This window comes from Macrotis lagotis, chromosome 5 (assembly GCF_037893015.1).
Source record: "Macrotis lagotis isolate mMagLag1 chromosome 5, bilby.v1.9.chrom.fasta, whole genome shotgun sequence".
Classification (NCBI taxonomy): domain Eukaryota; kingdom Metazoa; phylum Chordata; class Mammalia; order Peramelemorphia; family Peramelidae; genus Macrotis; species Macrotis lagotis.
This window is the reverse complement of record NC_133662.1, coordinates 199,577,991-199,599,522: the sequence shown is the minus strand read 5'-3', so window position 1 is coordinate 199,599,522 and position 21,532 is coordinate 199,577,991. Positions and strand designations below refer to the sequence as shown.

At 35.8% G+C, this 21,532-nt stretch overlaps 1 pseudogene; it reads right to left on the bottom strand.

Moving 5' to 3' along the window:
• Window positions 1–1,957: 1,957 nt before the first annotated feature.
• Window positions 1,958–21,532, bottom strand: part of LOC141489442 (armadillo repeat-containing protein 8 pseudogene) — a 145,433-nt pseudogene continuing 125,858 nt past the window's right edge.

Genomic DNA, 21,532 nt, shown 5'->3' with positions numbered 1-21,532 from the left:
ATAGAGCACCAGCCCTGGAGTCAGGAGTACCTGGGTTCAAATCCGACCTCAGACACTTAATAATTACCTAGCCGTGTGGCCTTGGACAAACCACTTAACCCCATTGCCTTGAAAAAATCTTAAAAAAAACAATGGTTTGACTCATTCTGTTTAGCCCTGAAAGGACAGAACTTGGACAAGCAGGAGCTACAGAAGAGAGATATATTAAGTCAATAACTTTACCATAGTGTTTTATTAAGAAAATGAAAAATTATACACCAATACAAAAAAGACTTTCTATTTTTCTTCTGGACCTTCTATCTCACTTTTAGCCCACAAACATTCCCCTGAAAAACACTTTTTAGATTTATCAATGGACAAAATAATTCTTCAATCTCTAAGTAACATGCCATTGTATCAGATCACATAGGTTTAATACAATTGCAATTTTTCTCAATATTTCCCACATTAAAATTTGGAAGTTTGAGAGGTTTTTTAAATTTTTGATCAATAATGATGAAATCGCATATTCTCAAAGTATTGATGAATTTCTAATCTTCATTAAAATGTCATGAGGCCTTTGCTTTGTAGTACAAGATCACTTACCCTAATTGTTTGTACCACAAAGTGTCAAGATTCATATATCAAATCAAATTGCTGTATAGACAGGATCAGATGCTATCACTGAGTTAAGCTTAAAGTGACAATTTTGCCTCAGCATCTGGAGATGCAAAACTGAATTTTTTTTCAGATTTCCTTTTAAACACTCTTTTAGTTAGAAGTATATTGTTAATCCTGTAAAATAAAGGTCCATAGAAATCAAAGCATGCTAGTTGTGTCTAATGTTATCATTATCATTATCATTATTATTTTTCCAGATGACTTTTCTATAGCCTCTTACCATTCTTTTGCTTTGACTGTATTCAAGTGAGGGTGTTCCTCACTATAAAGGTAAGGGTTATAGTATACCTTTGAATCATGTGACTTTTCAGTATGTTTTTAAATTATATCTCATGGTAGTGAGTCTGGATGAAAATAGCTAACAAACTACCAAATTCCTGATTCTGGGTCCTTCATATGGATGCTAAGAGGAGAACATTTGGTTCTCCCTGGTGATTTGAAACACCTCATTTCTAGAGCATATCCAATTCTTGTTGTATGCGGTCAACTCTCATGTTTTTGCTTATGAAGCCAAGTCAGAACTTTACATTACAATATTCTCCTTGCCCAGGACAAATAAAGAAAGTGAGTCTATTGTTGGACTAGGTTGCAGCAACAATATGAAGGTGTTAAACATACTATAGAGCATCGGTGAGAAGCTTAAAATTTCAGATGACTATTCATTAAACTAAAAAATCATTGATACACAAAGCTTTTAATCACAAAACCTTTGCAGAATAGCAAAAAATAAATTAAATAAACTATAACTCGGTAATATAACAAAGAACAAGTGAGACTTGAATTTTTCAATGATATCAGAAATAAGGCATTTCCAAAATTAAATTTTCAATTTGAGTGTTATGTTTTTTGAGGTATCTGAAACTTCAAATTGGTAGAATAAATTTCTCCAGGAAACATATGAAAAATGTGCAAGATACCAGTCATTTGTCATTCGAGCATATTCATGTTCACTACTTTTTTTTTTTAGGTTTTTGCAAGGCAATGGGGTTAAATGGCTTGCCCAAGGCCACACAGCTGGGTAATTATTGTCTAAGGCAGTATTTGAACTCAGGTACTCCTGACTCCAGGGCCAGTGCTCTATCCACTGTGCCACCTAGCCACCCCCACACTACATTTCTGAAATAAATAAACAAAAACAAAACAAACAAAAAAAAGCAAATAAAACAACCCAATATCTGGGTTCCATTTATTCTCCAATCATGCTTTTAGTTCCTCTTTTTTATTAGATTCAGTTCCTTGTTGGTGCTCTTCTGGGTGATGTCACTCCCTGCCTTCTGGCTGTCAGTCCTGGAGTTAGTCACTCTCCCAGACTCTCCTTATTCTGGATGTCTTCATCTTTAGTTCCAAGAGCCATAAAGCTTTGAAAGCAGCCTGGCAGAGTTCATGAGAATGCTTTAAATCATGGTCAAGCCTTTTGATATTAGTGACTGACCGATCTAGGGCACTTTAAATAATCAACAAACAAAGTAATTAGGTGACCTGTTATACTAGCAATTATCACATCTAGGGCAGCTAGAAGGTTCTGTGGATAGAGCACTGTCCTTGGAATCAGGAGGATGGGAGTTCAAATCCAACCTCTGACACTAGCTGTGACCTTGGGCAAGTCACTTAATCCTAATTATCTAGTATCCAGAACCATCTCCAGTCATGCTGATTCATATCTGGCCACTGGACTCAGATGACTATGGAGAAGAAAGTGATGTTGGTGACTTTGTATAGCCTCTCCTCATTTAAATTCATTTTCCTTGCTTGTCATGGCATCAGCTCCCTGATGTCATGGTCTTCTTCAAAAATGAAGGACCATCATTAATTTTAGCATTTGGTTTAATGAGATAGGCAAGTTCATCTCCTTCAACTGGATCCTCTAGCAATCTCTCCTTACTACATATCCAAAACAAACTAGGCAGCTTTTGATACAATTTTCATCTGTCTGAATTGCTCCAGTTCCAGATGTTAAGCATTTTGTTGATATGAACTGCATTTAAATAGCTTTATCTCTCTGAAGCATCTTCACAAAAATCTTAGGTAATCATTTTCCATCAACCAAAATATTTACAAGGGTCTTGGATTCAAAGACTGAGAAACAATTCAAAGCTTGCATTTGTATGACACTGAAGTTAGCAGATAAACAATAACCTGTACTGTTCCATGGTTAAATAAAATGGTTTGATGATCTGTTGCCCTGCAGCAAGGAGAGAAGATTTGACAAATATATTCTTGTGAATAAAGAAATCTTTCCAGCAGAGTTATGAGGTGACAAATAGCTGTAGCACCTGTATAAACTTACTCCTCTGGGGTGACTGGACTAGTAAAAATGGTACAAAGGCATTTAAGGCAAGACTCAATCAATTTCACATCTTGTAATAGTAATTTTTGCATCATGGCAGGAAAATGGAGTCCAATACAGAACTGTCATGAAGGAAGGATAGGACATAGGAAAGCAACCTATCTGTAGTGTTGTGGACACTATGGAAAGGGCAAGGTTCAAAAAAAAGAATGCTATCCCATAATAGTCTTAAGTGTTACTGGGTGTCACAACCAAAAATATGCAACAGGAGAATTCATATCAACATCACATAAAAACACACCAGTTATTTGCCATTCCAAAATGTTCGTGTTCACTACATTTCTAAACAAACAAACAAACAAAAATTATTGAAAACAAATGTTAGGATGTTACTAGTGATATTAGGAATATTTCATGGAGCCAGAGTACTAGGAAGTCAGTGATGAAGTAGGCTCAGAGAGTTTAATCTTCCCCTTATGTTAAATGAGGAAAAGAAGGAACCAGACAAGCTAATGGGTTGAACATGCAGCAGAATTCAAAGGAGAAATTCTTCAAGATGGACTATGAAGGAGCACATTCCTATGTCCAAAGGGCAATAAAAAAACTATGCAAACCCTTGGATCCAACAAACTGCTACTAGGTCTATATTCCAAAGAGATAGCAAAAATGGTAAAAATCCCACATGTACAAAAATATTTATAGCACTCTTTTTATATTCACTATGAATTTGAAATTGAAGGACTGCCCATGAATTGGGGAATAGCCAAACAATTTGGGGTATATGGATTTTGGTTCTGTAAGAAATTATGAGAATTGAGACTTCAGAATAGTATGGAAAGACTTACATGAACTGATACTCAGAGGAAAAAAGCAGAACCAGAACATTAGACACACTAACAGCAACATCGGGTGATGATCAACTATATTGGACTTGCTCATTCTACAGTACAATAATCAAAGATAATATTAAAAAGACTTGGGATGGAGAATACCATCCACATCCAGAGAAGAATCTTTGGAGTTTAAATGCAGACCAAAGTTTAGTATCTTCATTTTTTTTAAGTTATCTTATGAATTATGCTGCTTTTTTCTCCCTAATTTTTTTCTTCCATTTGGGTGTGATTCTTCTTTTACAACATGATTAATATGAATCTATGTTTAGCATGGTTCTGGATATAGAGTCTATATTATATTGATTTCTGCTGGAGTGAGAGGGAAGAGAGGAAGGAAGAAAAATGTAAAAAAAAAATTATTGTTGAAAACTCCCATTACATGTAGTTGGAAAAAATAAATAAACAAATAAATAAAAAACATACATTCCATGATAATTCCATAATTTTTGAGGAGATTACACTACAGGCCTTCAAAGAGATTGAGTAGGCAGACATAACTATGGAAAAACCTTGCTTTTTTGTCTTATCAGATATCAAAGTAGTATAGTGGGCCCAATCCTATGGACCTGAGGTTGATGCAGAAAAACTCATTCTTTACCATATTTTCCCTTTTTTTAAATTTCCATTTTCATTTTTTACACATTACTAAAATAGTCTTGTTCTAAGAGTAAAACATAATCCCCCCTCTCCCTAAAAATAAAAAAACTCACAAGAAATAAAGTGAAAGAAAGGGAAAAAAACATGTGTTTCAGTCTGTGTTCAGATACCATCAGCTCTGTCTCTGGGATGGATCACATTTTTTTATCTTAAGTCCATCAGAGAAGTTACTTACATATTTTTCCACGGTTGCTGCTGCTGATTGTAATTCTCTCCATCCATTCCTCCTCACTACCATTTAATGTATCTTCTCTCTCCTTTCACTCTGTCCCTCTTCGAAGCGTGCTGTGGGGCAGCCTAATGGTGCAGTGGGACAGAGCACCATCCCTTGGACCAAAAGGTCCCAAGCCTACATTCCCCCCCAGAGACCCAGAAACCACCCAGTCCTGTGATCTGGGACAGGCCACCCAATTCCACCACCTTGCAAAAAGTAAAAACAAACAAACAAACAAACAAAACAAGCAAACCAAACAAATAAACCACCCCCCCCACAATGTGTTGGGATCTGACCATCCTCTCTATGATTTACCCTCTCTTCTATCACCTCCATCCCCCCCTTCCTCCCTTCCCCTATTCCATTTCTCTCCTTTTCCTTCTAGATTTCTTTATCCTATTATGTATGTTGCTTCCTCTCTTAGCCATTTCCAGTGAGAATGAAGACTCCCTCATTCCCCCTCATTTTACCCCCCTTCCATACCATTGCAAAAACTATTTCTTTTTTTTTTTAGGTTTTTTTTTGAGGGGAAGGCAATGGGGTCAAGTGACTTGCCCAAGTTCACACAGATAGGCAATTATTAAGTGTCTGAGGTCGGATTTCAACTCAAGACCTTCTGACTCCAGAGCTAGTGCTCTATTCATTGCATGACCTAGCTGCCCCCCCACAAAAGCTTTTTCTTGATTCTTTTAAATGAGATATCTTAGTCTAGTCCACCTCTCTTTTCCGTTTCTCCTAGTACATTCCCTTTTCACCCATTGACTCCAATTTTACAATGTATTATACATTCATATTCAGCTCCCTCTTGTACAGTTCATCATCATTAAGTCCCTCATAATTTATCCTTCTCGTCCACCCTCTCTATGCTTCACCTGAGTCCTGTACTTGGAGATTTTGTGTTCAGCTCTAGTCCATTTCAACAGGAACATTTGAAATTCCCCCTGTTTCATTGAAAGCCCATTCTTTTCCTCTGGGAGAGGATGTTCACTTTTGTTGGGTAGATGATTCTCTTGTTTGTAATCCAAACTCTTTTGCCTCCCAGAATATTATATTCCAAGCTTTATGAGCTCTTAATGTGGATGCTGCTAAATCCTGGGTAATACTGACTGCAGTTCCACAATATTTGAAATGTTTTGTTCTGGCTGCTTGTAGTATTTTCTCTTTGACCTTGTGAGTTCTGGAACTTGGCTGTAGTACTCCTGGGGGAGGTATTTATTTTAGGGGGGGGGAATCTCTTTCTGGAGGAGATTGGTGGGATTCTCTCAATTTCTATTTTGCCCTCTACTTCTAGGATATCAAGACAATTTTCCTGTAGAAATTCTCTAAAAATGAAGTCAAGGCTCTTTTCCTGATCATGACTTTAAAGTAGCCCAGTGATTTTTGAACTGTCTCCTTAGGATCTGTTTTCCACAGCAGTTGTTTATTCAATGAGATATTTCACATTTTCTTCTTGTTTTTCATTCTTTTGGTATTGAAGTATTGTGTCTTGATTTCTCACAAATTCATCAGCTTCCATTAGTTTCCATTCTACATTTGAAGGAGTTTGTTTTCTTCAGAGAGCTTTCTTATCTCCTTTTCATTTGACTAATTCTACTTTTAAAGGGCTTTTCTTCTCCTCATTAACTTTTTTGGACTGCTTTTTCCATTTGACTTAAAGTGGTTTTTGACATGTTTTCTTCAGCATTTTTTTGGATCTCCTTGACTAAACTGCTGACTTGGTTTTCATATTTTTCCTGCATCTCTCTCATTTCTCTTCCTAATTTTTCCTTTACCTCCCTTATTTGATTTTCAAAATCTTTTTGAGCTCTGTCATAGCCTGAGCCCAACTTCTATATTTCTTGGAGTCTTTAGATACAGAAGTTTGGACTTTGTCATCTTCTGAGTGTGTAATTTTGATCCTCCATGGGGCCAAAGAATTGTCTATGGTCAGGTTTCTTTTTTTCTGTTTACTCATTTTCCCAGACTGTGGCTGGGTTTTGGGGTGCTTCCTGAGCTTTTGAGTGTTGCTGGAACACCCCCACCCCTTGAAGTTCCTTATGAGAGGCTCTGACTACTCTCCTGGCCTATGCTCTGGTCTGTGGATGACCACAAGCCTTCCCCTCTGTCCTGGAGCTGTGAGGAGGGTCCCTGGCCTATGGCAATGGGGACCCAGACTGTGACCAGGGTCTGAATATGGATAAAGCCCCAGAGTCCTGTCCTAGGGACAGAGGAGAGATTTTGACTGTCTCTCCCCCTACTCCCTTACCCTCCATGGACTGAGTGCTCAGGGGAGCAGCTACCAGGTGGCTCCCTGCTGAGTGACTCCATAGGCCTGCTTCTATTTCCTGGGACCTGGGCTGTGCTAATGGCCACAGCTGTGTTGAAGACCATGCTGGCCTGGACTCTGCACTCACTCTAGGCAGAGGTTAGTTGTCCTTTGTGTTCCCTGGGTTGGCAGGTCAGGAAATTGCTTCTGCTGACAGGAACCAGCTCTCCCAGGGACCCAGGGGGCTATTACCAGAAGGTTGGAACTCCTTTCTTCTAGTGACTGTTGCCCTTTACAACCCTGTGGAACAGAGTCTTCCTACTATCTTCCAGGTTACCTTGGACTGGGGAATTGCCTCACTGGATCTTTCTGTGGGTTCTGTCTCTCAAAAATTTAGTTAGAGACATAATTTTAAGGTCTTTTGGAATATTTTGGATAGAGCTTCTGGGAAAGACTGTTGTCATGTTGCCATCTTGACTCTCCCTCCCACCATTTTTTAAAATTTAGTTGCAGAGATAGTGGTGGGGGGGGAATCTTGGTTCCTTTGGGAGTCAGAATATTTGAGGTATTGGTACTTAATAGTGACTTAAGGAAAGTTATTTAATATTACTTGACTCAGTTTCCTCATTGATAAATGAAAGGGTTAGACTAGATGGCCTCTGAGATCTCCTGCAACTGCTAATTTATGATCCTTTTTTTAAAACTAACTTTGAAAATAATGATTAGAAGTTGACTTCCTATTACATTATCTAGTAAAAGTAATCAGTATGAAGGTAGTTTAATTCAATGTAAATGAATATTTTTCTAATTTATTATTTCAGAGAAAAGATAAAATGTATGGGAATATCTCAAATATTTAAATCTCTAACATTTATCTAATTCTTACCAAGAGAGGTAAGCAGATCATTATTATGAACAAATTTTTGACTTGCAAAAGCCCTCTTGTGGAAAAGGACAATAATTCAGGAAAAAGTTTCAGTATGTCTCAGAATCACCACAAATGTATGACTATTTGCGTGTTTGACAAATATGACTGAGGCACTAATTTTTCAAGACTTTTCAATGTGACTTCAGTTAAATTTTTAAAATACAACAATTTTTCTTAGTATTTCATGGCCAATGAATTACATATGTAGATAAGGAGATAAAGAATTGCATTTTCCACAGAAAGTTATAAAATCATGGGAAAAAATAAAATAGACTATATAGCATGTAAAAGAAAACCAGTATCTATAAGAAAAGGTGGATATAGGAAGAAATTGCTGTGCCACCACAATGATCTCTTTAGATTATGAACAATGGGGTAGACCATAAAGGGCTGATAAAGGCCTAGTTTTCAAAAAAAGGTGTTGCAGTCTACAAATTACAGACTACTGACCTTGAGAAAATCCCTGGATTGATTCTAGAATTTGCCATTATTTAAGGGATAGTTGGTGAGCTTCTAGAAAAAGAAGTCATCACAAAAAGTCAATAAGGTTATAGAAAGGACAGGGCACACATCACATTAATTGCATTTTCTCTTGTTTGACAGGGAAACTAGACTGGGAAATCAGAATAATGCTGTAGTTATAGTTTAGACATCCAGTGTTGCATTTGAAAAGGTTCTCTCATGCTAATTTTGAACCATATGGAGAGATGTAGGCTAGATAATCAGTTATGTGGATTTAAATTAGTTTAATTACTAACTCTAAAGAGTCAATTTAAATTATTTTTCTGCCAACAAATAATAATTTTAATAGCCAGCATTTATATTGTGCTTTAAGATTTGCAAAATGCAAATAATGTAATCCCTGAAGAGGTCACATTATGTATTATTCAAATGTGCTCTGTTTGTTGGGCTCGAACCAACTAGAATATTTTACATAATTATAACATTGAATAGTGGGGAAGTCAAATACATATAGCCAATTCAGGAAATTCATCATTCACACTAATTGTGACCTGGCTATATTTTTATTTTGTCCTTCCAACAAGGAAGGACATGGGAAGTAGATGAATAAACTGAGGCAAACAGAAGTTAAGTCATTTGTACAGGGTCATACAACTATTAAGTATCTAGGACCATATCTGAATTAAGTTTCTGGACTCAAGTCTAATACTCCTATATATCACCGTTTATAAATCTCCAGTCCTTCATCTGCATAATGGATTCTTCCATGTATATGTTTCATTAATATCTCAAACTCAACATGCACCAAACACTATCTTACCCTATAAATCTATCCCTCTTCTTAGGTTTTTTTCCTATCATTGCAAGGATACTATAATTTCTCCAATCTCCAAACCTCATAATCATTCTTGCAATGGTGCAGTGGCTAGAACATTGGATCTCAAGTCAAGAAACCTTGAATTCAATTCTGAGTTCAGACTCTTAGTAGTCGTGTGATGCTGGGCAATTTCCTTAACAATGTGTCCTCAATTTCCTCATCTGTGAAATGAGCTGCAGAAGGAAATGGCAAAGCACTTCAGTATTATTGTCAGGCCAATTGGGGTCATGAAGAATTTGGCATGACTGACCAATCACAACCACCTTATCAAGTGACTTGTCAAATTTTGTTAATTTTACCTTTTGAGTATCTTCACCATCTGTCTCTTTCTCTCCACTCACACATCTCTTACCCATTTTCAGACCCTTATTATCTTTTCACTTGACTTACTATAGTCTCCTCATAGATCTTCCTGCTTTTGATCTTTGCCCTGTCCAATCTATTTTTGAAACTGATATTCCAAAAGCATAGATATGAACATACTGCCCTTTTGCTAAAATAATCAGGGGCTCACTATTACTTCCTCATTTATCTGTTTAAAATATAAATTCCTTCACAGTCTACCTCTATCCTTCCAAACTAATTTTACATCCTTCCCTCGTCTACATTCTATTTTATAGTAAAACTGTCCTTATTGCTGATTCTTGCCTACAACATATCCTGTTTCATCTCTGTGATTTTGCATAGATTGCTTGCAAATTCTAGGGTGTTCTCTTCCTCTTTTCTGCTTCTTTAAATATCTAAGAGCTCCCTTTAGAATTCAGTTCAAATGCTATCTCCTACCTAGTTCTTTCCTGATCTCCCTCAAATTGTTACTCTTCCCCTTATCCTTACCCCAAACTACAACAAAAAAATTTGTTTTCATTTTATGTATATTTATTTAATTTATTTGTCTATGTATAAAATACTATATATCTTATAACCCCCTAGTAAAATAGAATATTTTTGAAGGGAGAGACCGATTCATTTTATCTTTGCATCACTAGCACTAATAATGGTGACTTGAATTTAGAAAGTACATAAAAAATAATCTCTGTCTTCCTTTGTCTCTCTGTCTCCCTCTTTGTCTCTCTCTCTGTGTCTCGCTTCTTTTCTTCCTCTTCCTCTACTTCTTCCCTTCTCCCTTTCCTTCCTCCCCTCCCTGTCTCCCTCTACTTTCTCTCCTCTCTATGTTTCTGTCTGTTTCTTTCTGTTTCTCTGTCTCTCTCTTTGTCTCTGTCTGGCTCTCTCTCACATACACTCATACACATATAAATGCACACACACACACACACACACACACACACACACAGAACATCTACTCAATTCTATTTTATCTTTCTTTGTAATGTATTTCTACTCTTTCCTTTTCTGTGAGGGAATAGAATTCAGTGGGGAAAAAAAGACAAAATTTGATCTAAGAGGATCTAGATTCACAACCTAAATGTTCTCAGTAATGACACAAGAGGATTGGACTGGTTCATTCTAACATTTCCAGTTAAAATCTACTCTCACTGATACAGCCATCACTCTTGGATAATTTATCCTTTGACCTACTTTGACTCTCCCACCTCAAGTGTATTATTATAATTATTATTGGTGTTTGCTAGGCTAATTTTCCTAAATGACTGCTTTATCACCTCACTTACCTAGGAAACCTCTGAAATGTTCCCTTACCTATAGGATAAAATCAAAACTTCCTAGTCTAGCTTTCAATGCTTCCTACAATTTGCTTTTGATTTTCTTGCTTTATTTCTATTTCCTTATATGTATATATGTCTTGCTTCTACCTGATCCTTCTATTTCTTCACAAGCTTGTTAGCTGATCCAACCATTCTGGAGATCATAAACACTGAAACGGACCTACATGTGTAAAAATATTTATAACAAACCTTTTGGTGGTGGTAAAATATTGGAAATTGAAGGAATCACCATCAGTTGGGGGATGACTGAGTAGGCTATGATATATATGAATGTTCTGGAATACTATATAGGTAGATTTCAGAAAAACCTGGAAAACTTGTATGAACTGATGCAAAATGAAATGGGTTGAAATTGGAAAATAATATACACAGAATTAGCAACATTGTGTGATGATCCACTGAATAGCTCAGCTCTTCTCCGCATCCTCTATGTGCCATATAATCTCTTTGTGATACAGATCTACTAGTGGTATTGCTGTCAAAGAGTATACAGTTTAGTTGCTCTTGGGCATAGTTCCAAATTGCTTTCCAGAATGGTTAGATCAGTTCACAATCTCACCAATAGTGCATTAGTGCTTTAATTTTCCCACACCCTTTCAAATATTTATTATTTTCTTTTTTTGTCACACAACTAACATGATAGATCAGAGTTGTGATTTAGAATGCTATATATGACTATATAGAGACAAAGGGTTTTTTCCTCAGATTTCTTCATCTGAAAAATGCCTGTTCATATCCTTTGACCAATTGAAGAATGGCTTGTATTATTATAAATTTGACTCAGTTCCCTACATGTTTGAGAATGAGGCCTTTGTGAGATTATTTTCCAACTTTCTGATTTCCTTCTAATTTCAATTTCATTAGTTTTGTTTGTACAAAAGCCTTTAAATTTAATAATCAAAAATTTAATAATCAAAATTATTTATTTTATATGTTATAATGTTCTCTATCTCTTGTTTGCCATGAATTCTTCCACTCTCCATAGATCTGATAATTATACCATTCGGTTTCATTCTTAACTGTTATTAGGATGACTTTAGTCAATCTGACACTAAACCTTAACTTAAATTAATTTTCCCTCTATTTCATTTTTCCATTTTGTGAGGTAATACAATTGTAAACCGCCCTTTTACATGAACTGTTCACCAAATCAGTGCGGTCCTTAGATGTCATATTACTGTCCTTCACAAATATTACTAGTATTTACTGACTAAACCTATTTTTAAAATCTATTGTTTCCTTGTATCAATTGGTCGATAATGGTAAAAAAAAATAAGCTATGTAAGATTGTTCTAATAGATGCAAATTTGTTCCCTTTCTTTTTATTCCTAATTCTTCATCACCAATAACTTGTTTGATCCCCTCAGGTTAGAATCATATGCACTATCTTTTTCTCATTAAAGAAATATTTTCTACAACTTTGTATTAATTTTGACATTTTTTCTAACAAGAGAGTTATCTGATTTCACAAAGGTAACCAATTCAAGCTGGCTTCCACATCATGAATTAGTTGTTTCCTGTTAAAAAAAATAGATCCTATTTAATTTTTGATGTTATTTATTGCCTTGCTAATTCCATGTCTTACTAATTATTTTTGTAAACAGTATTAATCACATTGTATGAGGCTTTTCAGAATGAATAAAAAGTGCTTGCTAAGTACTTAGTATGTTTTTAACACTGTGTTCAAGACTGCAGATACAAATCTAAAAGTCAGATATTCGCTACCATTCATGAACTTCTATAATATTAATATGTAGTCTTTGGCTTCTGTTACTTTTGAACTTTAGTTTGTACAAAAGCCTTTAAATTTAACATAATCAAAATTATTTATTTTATATGTTGTAATGTTCTCTATCTCTTGTTTGGTCATGAATTCTTCCATCTTTCCTGATATTTTTATATTTCCTGGTTATTTTTTGCCCTCTTGCTATTATTTATTTTTTCATTGAAGTCACTAAATATTAAAGTATACATTGATTTGATTTGAGGGTTCCCGGGGAAGTTTTCTTAAAATGTTATACTTCATTAGCACTATATAATAATGGATGCTGGTATGTAAATTGCAATTGTTCTTATGGTATTTTTAAAAATAGAGGTATATTTAAATATGAGGATAACTGAATGTCCCATGAAATACTGCTATTTCTTACTTTGGGATTTTTTGATAAAAGCCAATTTATGCTACTCCCTCCTTCCCCCTTCTTTGCCTTTTCAAGAAGAACCTACAATCTGTCTTTCCATGTAGCTACAACTACTATTTCTCTCCTTGTTTTGCTTATATTCATGACATTATAGCTGACATGACCATATGATTATTGAGCAAAGATTTTTATGCTTAGATAAAAGACTTTGCTAGATCAATTGAGAGGGCTTGTACAAGATCGTGGGAAAATGTGGTTGCCCAGAGAAGTTCATTAGTATTTGTATGTCATTGTGATGGCATACCTCCATGGGTTCTGAATAATGGATGAAGACCTTGTGCTTTCCACTCAGACACCTTCAAGGAGGAGGAAAATGGCATCAAGGTCAATGCTGCACTAATTTACTATAAATAGTAAATTATTTAATTTGAAAGGGCTACAACCCAAAACTAAAGTAAAGGGAGAGTTGATCCCTGACTTTTTTTTCCCCTGCAGATGATTATGCATTCAATGTAGCCTCTGATCTGAGATGTAATGAGGTATGAATACATTCTCTGCTGCTTGTCCTAATCTTATCCAAACACTAAGAAAACATTACTACTTCTTCTATCAGTTATCTATCTACCAAGTTTTATATTTTTCTTTGTTTCATAGGTTTTATGGTCAAGGAATCCACCACTCAATAACTAGTTTACTGGTGATGATGGGCCCCTTCTCATTTAGCTAAGCTAAGTTCTAGATCAAAAAATATAACATTTTATCAGGATTAGATTCTAAAATATGTTACACTATAGTAGATTTCCCAGTGTTTATACTCCAGAACACTAGGGTTCTTTCCTCTGCAGATGTGTACTGTATTCCTGTAGCTTGCAAATATGTCTGTATATCATACATGTGCATGTCTATACATTAACATGTGTTGTGTTCACATGTGCTTTTTGTATACATGTGTACATGCAGTCATGCATGAACCTATGAACACAGAAACACAAATCATGTGCACAACACATACATACACACGGATATGTGTACATATTTACATACTTAAAATAAATATACACAAACACATTATATATGTATATGTATAGATACCTAGACCTAAGAAAATATTTACAATTCAGTCTAAACTAAAAAGGTTATGCTCATATTTTTTTTCAGAGGACCCCACTGCTTAATATTTAACAGCATATTCCTATATTGCTCTTCTAAATCTTGCTTGAAACAATAAAAGGTTCAAGAAATGAACTCATTACTAGACAGGAGACCTTATGACTTTAGGCTAATATAAACAACAATTATAATGTTAATAATTGTCATTTACATAGGACTCCTAATATTGGAAGAGTGCTGCATCTGGTCTCTCATTTGAGCCTCACACCATCCTTGGCTCCATGCCACCAATGAGATACAATTGCCATATTGATATACCTAAGACAAGGATCTCCTCTGTCAGACTCTTACTCAACATTCCTTAGTGGTTCCTTCCCTTTGAGATAAAAACAAAATCTCTGGTCATTCACTGAAAGCACTGCAATGGATGTTTCTAGTCTGTCAATGCCATCCTATTTTACATGACTCTTGTTCCCTCTCCATTCTAGTCAATCCAAGTTGATGGCAATCCTTCTTGATGGCATTAAAATACGTAATTCTTTGCCTTTGTATATAAGAGTTCACATAACTGGAATGCACCCAATGTTCCTCTCTGCCAAACTTCACATGGTTTAAGTGCCATCCCTTTCAAAAGTCAATTCATCCTTCCTGAGTACTAGCACGCTCTCCTGGGAATTTCTGTTTAATTGCATTGTCTTTATCCATCTAGCTATTATCACAGTAGAAGACAGTCATGTTTTGTTTCTATCTTTGTGTGTCCAACATTCAGCATAGTAGTAGATGTTAAGTAGATGTTCATTAAATTTTTTGGATCATACTTCTTGTCTCCCACTGTCTAGTAGAATATCTTAAACAGAGAAGATGCTTAATAAATTTTTGACTCGAGTTCTGGATTTGATTTTCATTCATTCTTTGCTTATACTTCAGAATTCGGTTGTTAGATGATTAAACAGAAGGAGAAGGGTGATTAATCAGTGCTAATGACTCTTCATACAGAAGATCATTACTTTGGTTTGTGTTTTGATAAAGCTATTAAAGGGCAGATATTTAACATAATGAGCCACTTGATAAATTGCTTTAATTTGAGCACAATGCAAAAAGATCCAAAGTCATGTCTAACTTTGTCACAGAGAAAGTTGAAACAAATATTCAAGATAGGCTTCAAATTTCTCTCACATTCTTCTAATTCTCTATAGTGATCAGTTTTGGCAATAAATCTGTCTTCTTTAATTTTCCCTCTTCATTTGCTGTAGGACCTCCATTTTTCCTCCTCCTCTAGGTTTGGAATCTTAGATTATGAAATATCACACAATGTGGCCTTCCCACTATTCTTTGTCTTAGTCCCAGTGAGTGCTTTCTGATCAGGAGAGGCTTATCAAATGATACAATCAATCAATCAGTTAATAAGCATTGAGGTACTATGTACCTTTCTATTTATAAAAAGACCAATTCTAGATGTTGGAAGAATGTGCTCAAACAACTTTATCCAGTAAAGCCTTAAACCAGGTCAAACTTGCTCTGAGAGCTACCCTCAAAGGGCAAACTCATATTGAGGAAGACCATGATGAACTTGGCTTCTGTAAAAAGAATGTTTTTCCTGTTTAAGCTAATGGGGGTTAATAAAAATCTTTATAATTAAGAAATGAAAAACCAGAGAATTTGTTTTGTTTAATGTTGATCAGTCAATGGGGGGAAGCAGAAAGAAAACATAAGTGTCCTGGGACCTCTTTCAGGGTGTTCTCTGGTAAAATACAATGCCTTCAATATGTGCCTATTATGTTCAAGGAAATACATTGTGGAGCTGAACTCAATATCATCATGGGTACAATTCAACTGAAATTTGCCCGGGAATTTTGCAGTGTTTTTCATCTATGAAAGTAATAACCTTTATGTATGTGTGTGTTCAATGGAACACTATGCTCTTCTGATGTTCTCATTCCCAATCCATCTGCTGGTAGAATTTATTTTAAAGAAGCATAGTGTAAGTCAGTTTTACTGATTAGGTGCTCAATTTGTTCCACAGGTAAATCCCTGAGTAAAATAAATGGAGTGTGTGTGTGTGTGTGTGTGTGTGTGTGTGTGTTTTAAACTTCAGAGCTGTACTTCGTCTTCCCCTGAGTCAAATAACCAAAACTAGAAAAAGATGAGCAGCATAATACATTGATTTAAGTAGGATTATTCCCTTGGCTTTATGGATATTCCACATTTTATTGCATCTTAAAATTAAAACTCAAATAAACCCTTAAGATCATCCCTCCTTGTGCCTCAGTTTTCTCATGTATAAATTAAAAGGATCGGACTCCATGACCTCTGAGGTCTCTTTTAAATCTAGAACCAAGTTCATAGGGTCTTGTTCCACGTTCCTCTCCCCCACTCTTAGTTAGAAGCAACTGAGGCATAGAAATTTTAAGAGCCTTGTCCTAAATTACAATGATAGCAAATATCAGAATTGGAATTTGAACCCAAGTTCTCTGACATATTAGCCTAAGCATTTTTTACTGGATGGTACTTCCTCAGGTGATTTATAATTGTATTTCTTCCAGTGACCACTCCCTATCCTGTTTTTCCACAATCAACTAGAAGTACACCAGCAGGAAGACTCTAACCAACAATCAAAAAAAATTAGCACTTATTTACCTTGAACATTTCCCAAGTACCTTACAAATAGTCATTCATGTTATACTTACAGCAACCCGGAAGCTAAGTGCTTTCCTTATTCCCATTTTACAGAGGAGGGAACTGAGGCAAACAGAAGTTAAGTGCCTTAGGTCACATGGTCAGTTATGAACTAGATTTGAATTCAGATCCTCCTGACTTTGAGTCCAGGCCTCTATTGACCTTGCCAGCTAAATACTGCCAAGATTTTTACTATGTCCAGGATGAAGTTATAAGAGCTGGAAAAAGAGACAATAAGATTTTTAAAAAAGCATGGGTTTGGATTATCTCAAACATGAAAAAGTCTGATTCATATTCATGAGTTGGGAGTTCCCAGAACTTTTCTGACTTTTCTCCTGACCTTACATAGGTTGAATTCCATGCTTCTCATTCAATTTTAACACCAGGGCCTCAAAATTTAGAGCCTACAGTCCTACTCTAGGAAAGTCCAATGGATGCTTTTGTGGGCAGAAGCAGCAAGTTACTCTAAAATATAACTCAAGACAAAGCAGAATCTGGAAAATCTGAATATCTTTGGGATGGACTGATTTGGGTTGGATGTCTCACAGACTTTCATGTAGTATTGAGGACTCTTGAAGATTGGATCTCTCATCCTTTAGGATATGTGATTCTGGTATACAACTTTATGCATCTCATTTTCAGACCCTGAATAGGTGATAACTTTCATTTAAATAAGGTCCATGTCATTCAAAGTCTGAATTCTGTCTGGTTGGTTCCAAGAACTTAGGGAACTCCTCACAAAGATCAGTTTGTTATAAAAATGTAAAAAGAAGATGACAAGGAAGTTATATCTCATGAAATCCTGAGTGTTGATTCCCCTACCTACACAAAGTTCATGGATAGTCCCTTGTGTCTCCTTGAAGCTTTGGGGGATAGAGTTCTATATCAATTCTCTTCCTATAAGCTCAACAATTTTCATTTTTAAAAATTTACTCAGCAAGCAATATAACTGTGCTGGCCCCTCAAAGAGAGTACATTCTATTTACTGGGGAAAAAATTATCTACATAGATAAGCAAATACAAAATATATGAAAATTAATTAAAAAGTAATTTCCAAGTAGGAAGGCACTAGAAACTGTGGGGAGATGGCTGAATTTCTTGTATAACAATTGAGTATTAGCCATGAAAGAAGCTGGGGATTCTGAAAGATATGATGAGACTATTCCAGGTATGTTGGATAACCTGTCTAAAGTCACATTTACGAGGAGATGCAATAATATGCCATTGTCCTCAGTTGAAAAAGAGAGTTTAGGTTTACTTGGTGGGGGGGAAAAGGGGAAAATTAAGGGAAAGATGAACATTATTTTGAACACATTGAGTTTGAGGTATCCATGCTATTTCCACTAGATAATTAGTGGTGAAAGACTGGAGTAAAGGAGAGAGAGACTGTAATTGAGTTTATAGATATGGGGGTCATTTGCCTGAAGATGAGATCTGAACCAAAAAAGTGAAGAGAGTTCAGAACAGAGGCCTGGGGTGGGGGGTCTCCTTGCAATGGGGACAAAGTCTGGATGATGATACAAAAAAATAAAAGAATACTGGGAAGGAGAAGTTAGAAGAAAACAAGGAAAGAGCTATACCATGAAATCAAGAAAAAAAGAGATGGATAGATAGCTAAGTGGTGCAGTGGATAGAGCACCAGTCCTGGAGTCAGGAGTACCTGGGTTCAAATCTGGCCTCAGACTCTTAATAATTACCTAGCTGTGTGGCCTTGGGCAAGTCACTTAACCCCATTACCTTGCAAAAACTTAAAAAAGAGAGAGAGAATATTCAGTAGAAGGAAGCTGATGAAAAATGTCAAATAAAAGTTGCAGAGATGTTACAATAAAGGAGAGAGAAAAATCAATCCAATATGGCAATTAAAGGTAATTGAGAGCAATTTTACTTAAAAGGTAACCTTGTTGAGAGCAATGGCAGGGATGACATTGAAGGGATGGTAGAATCAAGTAAATATTCTATTAAGGATGTGGGAGATGGGCATATTTGAAGGGAGAGATACATACAGACAAGTAGAAAGACAGAGATAGACAAGGAGAGACGGAGACAGACAGAAACAAACAGAGAATGGAACAGATAGAGACTCAGATGGTGAAGCACAGACAGAGAGATATAGAGACATAGAGCCAGAATCAGAGAAAATCAGAGACAGGGATAGACAGATACAAATAAGGAGACAGATACCTAGAATAAGAGACAGAGAGAAAGAGGGAGAGATGGAGGAGGAGGAGGGAGAGGAAAGAGATGATATTACTATTGGAAATGGGATCTGATAAAATCAAGGGCACAAGTAGCATGGTTAACATTGATGAGAAGAAAGGGCTTGGTTGAGGCTGAGAAGAGGTTAAGCAAACTAGAAGAAAGCAAGGAGACAGCAATGCCATGGCATCCTAGGGAAAATGTGAATCTAATCAGCAGAGTTCTGTTACTTCCTTCATCCAGCACTGTGACTGATAGTGAAGATGTTAGATGATGACAATAATCTGGTTTAATGCTTGGAAAGGAAAACACAACAGAATAAGGGAGGAAGGATTTTGTGCATAGATAATTAAGCATATAGCAGAGTAGGTTTATTATAGAATTACCATTAGAAAAGAAGGGGAAAAAATACAGGCCTAAATGATAGTCCTGGGAAGCATTGAAGTAGAGGTTGCCTTAAGGATGAAGAATTGGTTTAGGAATAATGGGACAAAGAAAAAGACAGGAAAAGCACTTTGGGTCAGATAGAGGCATTTGAGATTCCTTGATCATTTAAATAGAACATTTGAATACTGGTGAGAGAAAAGATATGACATTCCTGTGTATAGAAAAGTATGTAGAAAAATCCTACATAAGTGGACCTTGTGTAGGTCAAAGGATTTGAGAAAATTGATTAGGAGATCAGTAGATTTGAGGAACCTTAGCATGTAAATTTATATTCCTCTATATAAGGATAGGATTTGGGGTTGAGGAAAAAAATTACAGATTGACTAGATAGGTTGTCATATTTGGTTGGAGGAAACTCCAAAGAGGAATTTGCTGAGTTGGAAGTATGCTGGAGAGCAAGATAAATTCCTATTTCTTTTATTCTCTGTGTCCCAGAAATGAGAAAAAGTGATCAAGTACTGGAGAACATGACCAGGGATGTGGTCTCATCTTGGGGAAGGTGAAGTTTGTTCTATATGAAAACTAGGAGTACAGACCTTGGAGTTGGAGGGCTGAAGTCAGTCAATCAATAATCAAATGAATACTAAGTTGTAGACAATGAGCTAAAGACTGGAAATATAAAGAAATTCTCTGCTCTTAAGGAGCTAATAATCTAATTCAAACAACTATGTACAAATGAGCTATATACAGAATAAATTAGAAATGCTCAATAGAGGGAAGGCACTGGACTTAAAAGCAACAAGTAAAGATTTCATGTACAAGGTGAGATTTTAGCTGGAATTTGAAGTAAATATTTGGAGTTAAAAGAAATGGGGTAAGGTGGTGCTTTGCAAATTAGAAGAGGTAGTGGAAGTATCATCTTTTGACTAGAGTTCATACCATTAAGAGTCAAGTGAATAAGCAGAAGCAGGATTTTTTTCCAGCATTAAAGAAGGAAGCTTATTCCAGACAACAGTGGCCCATGATATTTCAACAAGTTTTCTGGAATATGAGTTCTTGGTTACTTGTGGATCCATATCAGTTCTATTCAACAACCATCCCTTTAGGGCTAGGCTCTAGTATACATTCTGGGGATGCAGAGATAAAAATGCAATAGTTTTTCCCTCAAGAAACATATCCTTCTGTAAAATCACTTATATTGTATACATGTGATCAAAACCATACTTCTCTTCCAAACATCGTGTAAAGTATATTTGATGAGAAATCCTCAATGATTCATTTAAGAATGAGCAGAAGGAAACAAAAAGTTAAGGAGAGGAAACCAAAGAGTGCAATTTTGTTACTTCCAGATGAAATTTAATGCATACTTAAAAACAAATTGTAAAGACAAGAATTTGTTTTGTTTTTCCAAACCTAGTTTGTGGTCATCTTTTGATATTAAAATGTCTGTGTTTGTTGCTGATTGCTCAATTGCTCATAAGAAAAAAAGTCAAAAAAATCATACTTATGTATTTAAAACAATTTCTGTACCACTTATAGATCTGAAAAGGAAATTAAAGTTGGAGTAATGCAAGCATTTGGTTTCTTAGGATAAATAGTTTTGATTTATTATTAGCATCTCATCTTTCCCATTGCATATCCTTTAATCATTAGTACTGAAAAGGCTTTAGGGGATATTTTCATAGAAATGGGTCAATACACATGAGCCTCATATCCTATGATCAAAATCTCAATAGTCTGCAAGGAAGAAATTTATTGCAGTTACCAAGACAACACCAACTGCTTTGGGTATTCTAGGTGACAAAGGTCAGAACAGGATGGTTAAATATTTCTCTTACTCAGACATTTGAATGCTTTCCTAGGGTGAGAAGACAGAAATCAAATACTTAGGAAACCTGACTTCACTGGTTCTGTTACTTGTCTTGTCAAAGTTCTTATTTAGAATATCAAATTCACTTTCGTGTTTATTAACTACTAGGGTTAAATGGATAGATTAGCATTCCAGTATTTTTCTAAATTTTAAAATTTTTTTTCAACTCCAGAAAGAAATATTTCTGGTTGAAAATGATAGCTCAATTTCACACATTTCACACATTCATTTTGTCCTGGAAAAATAC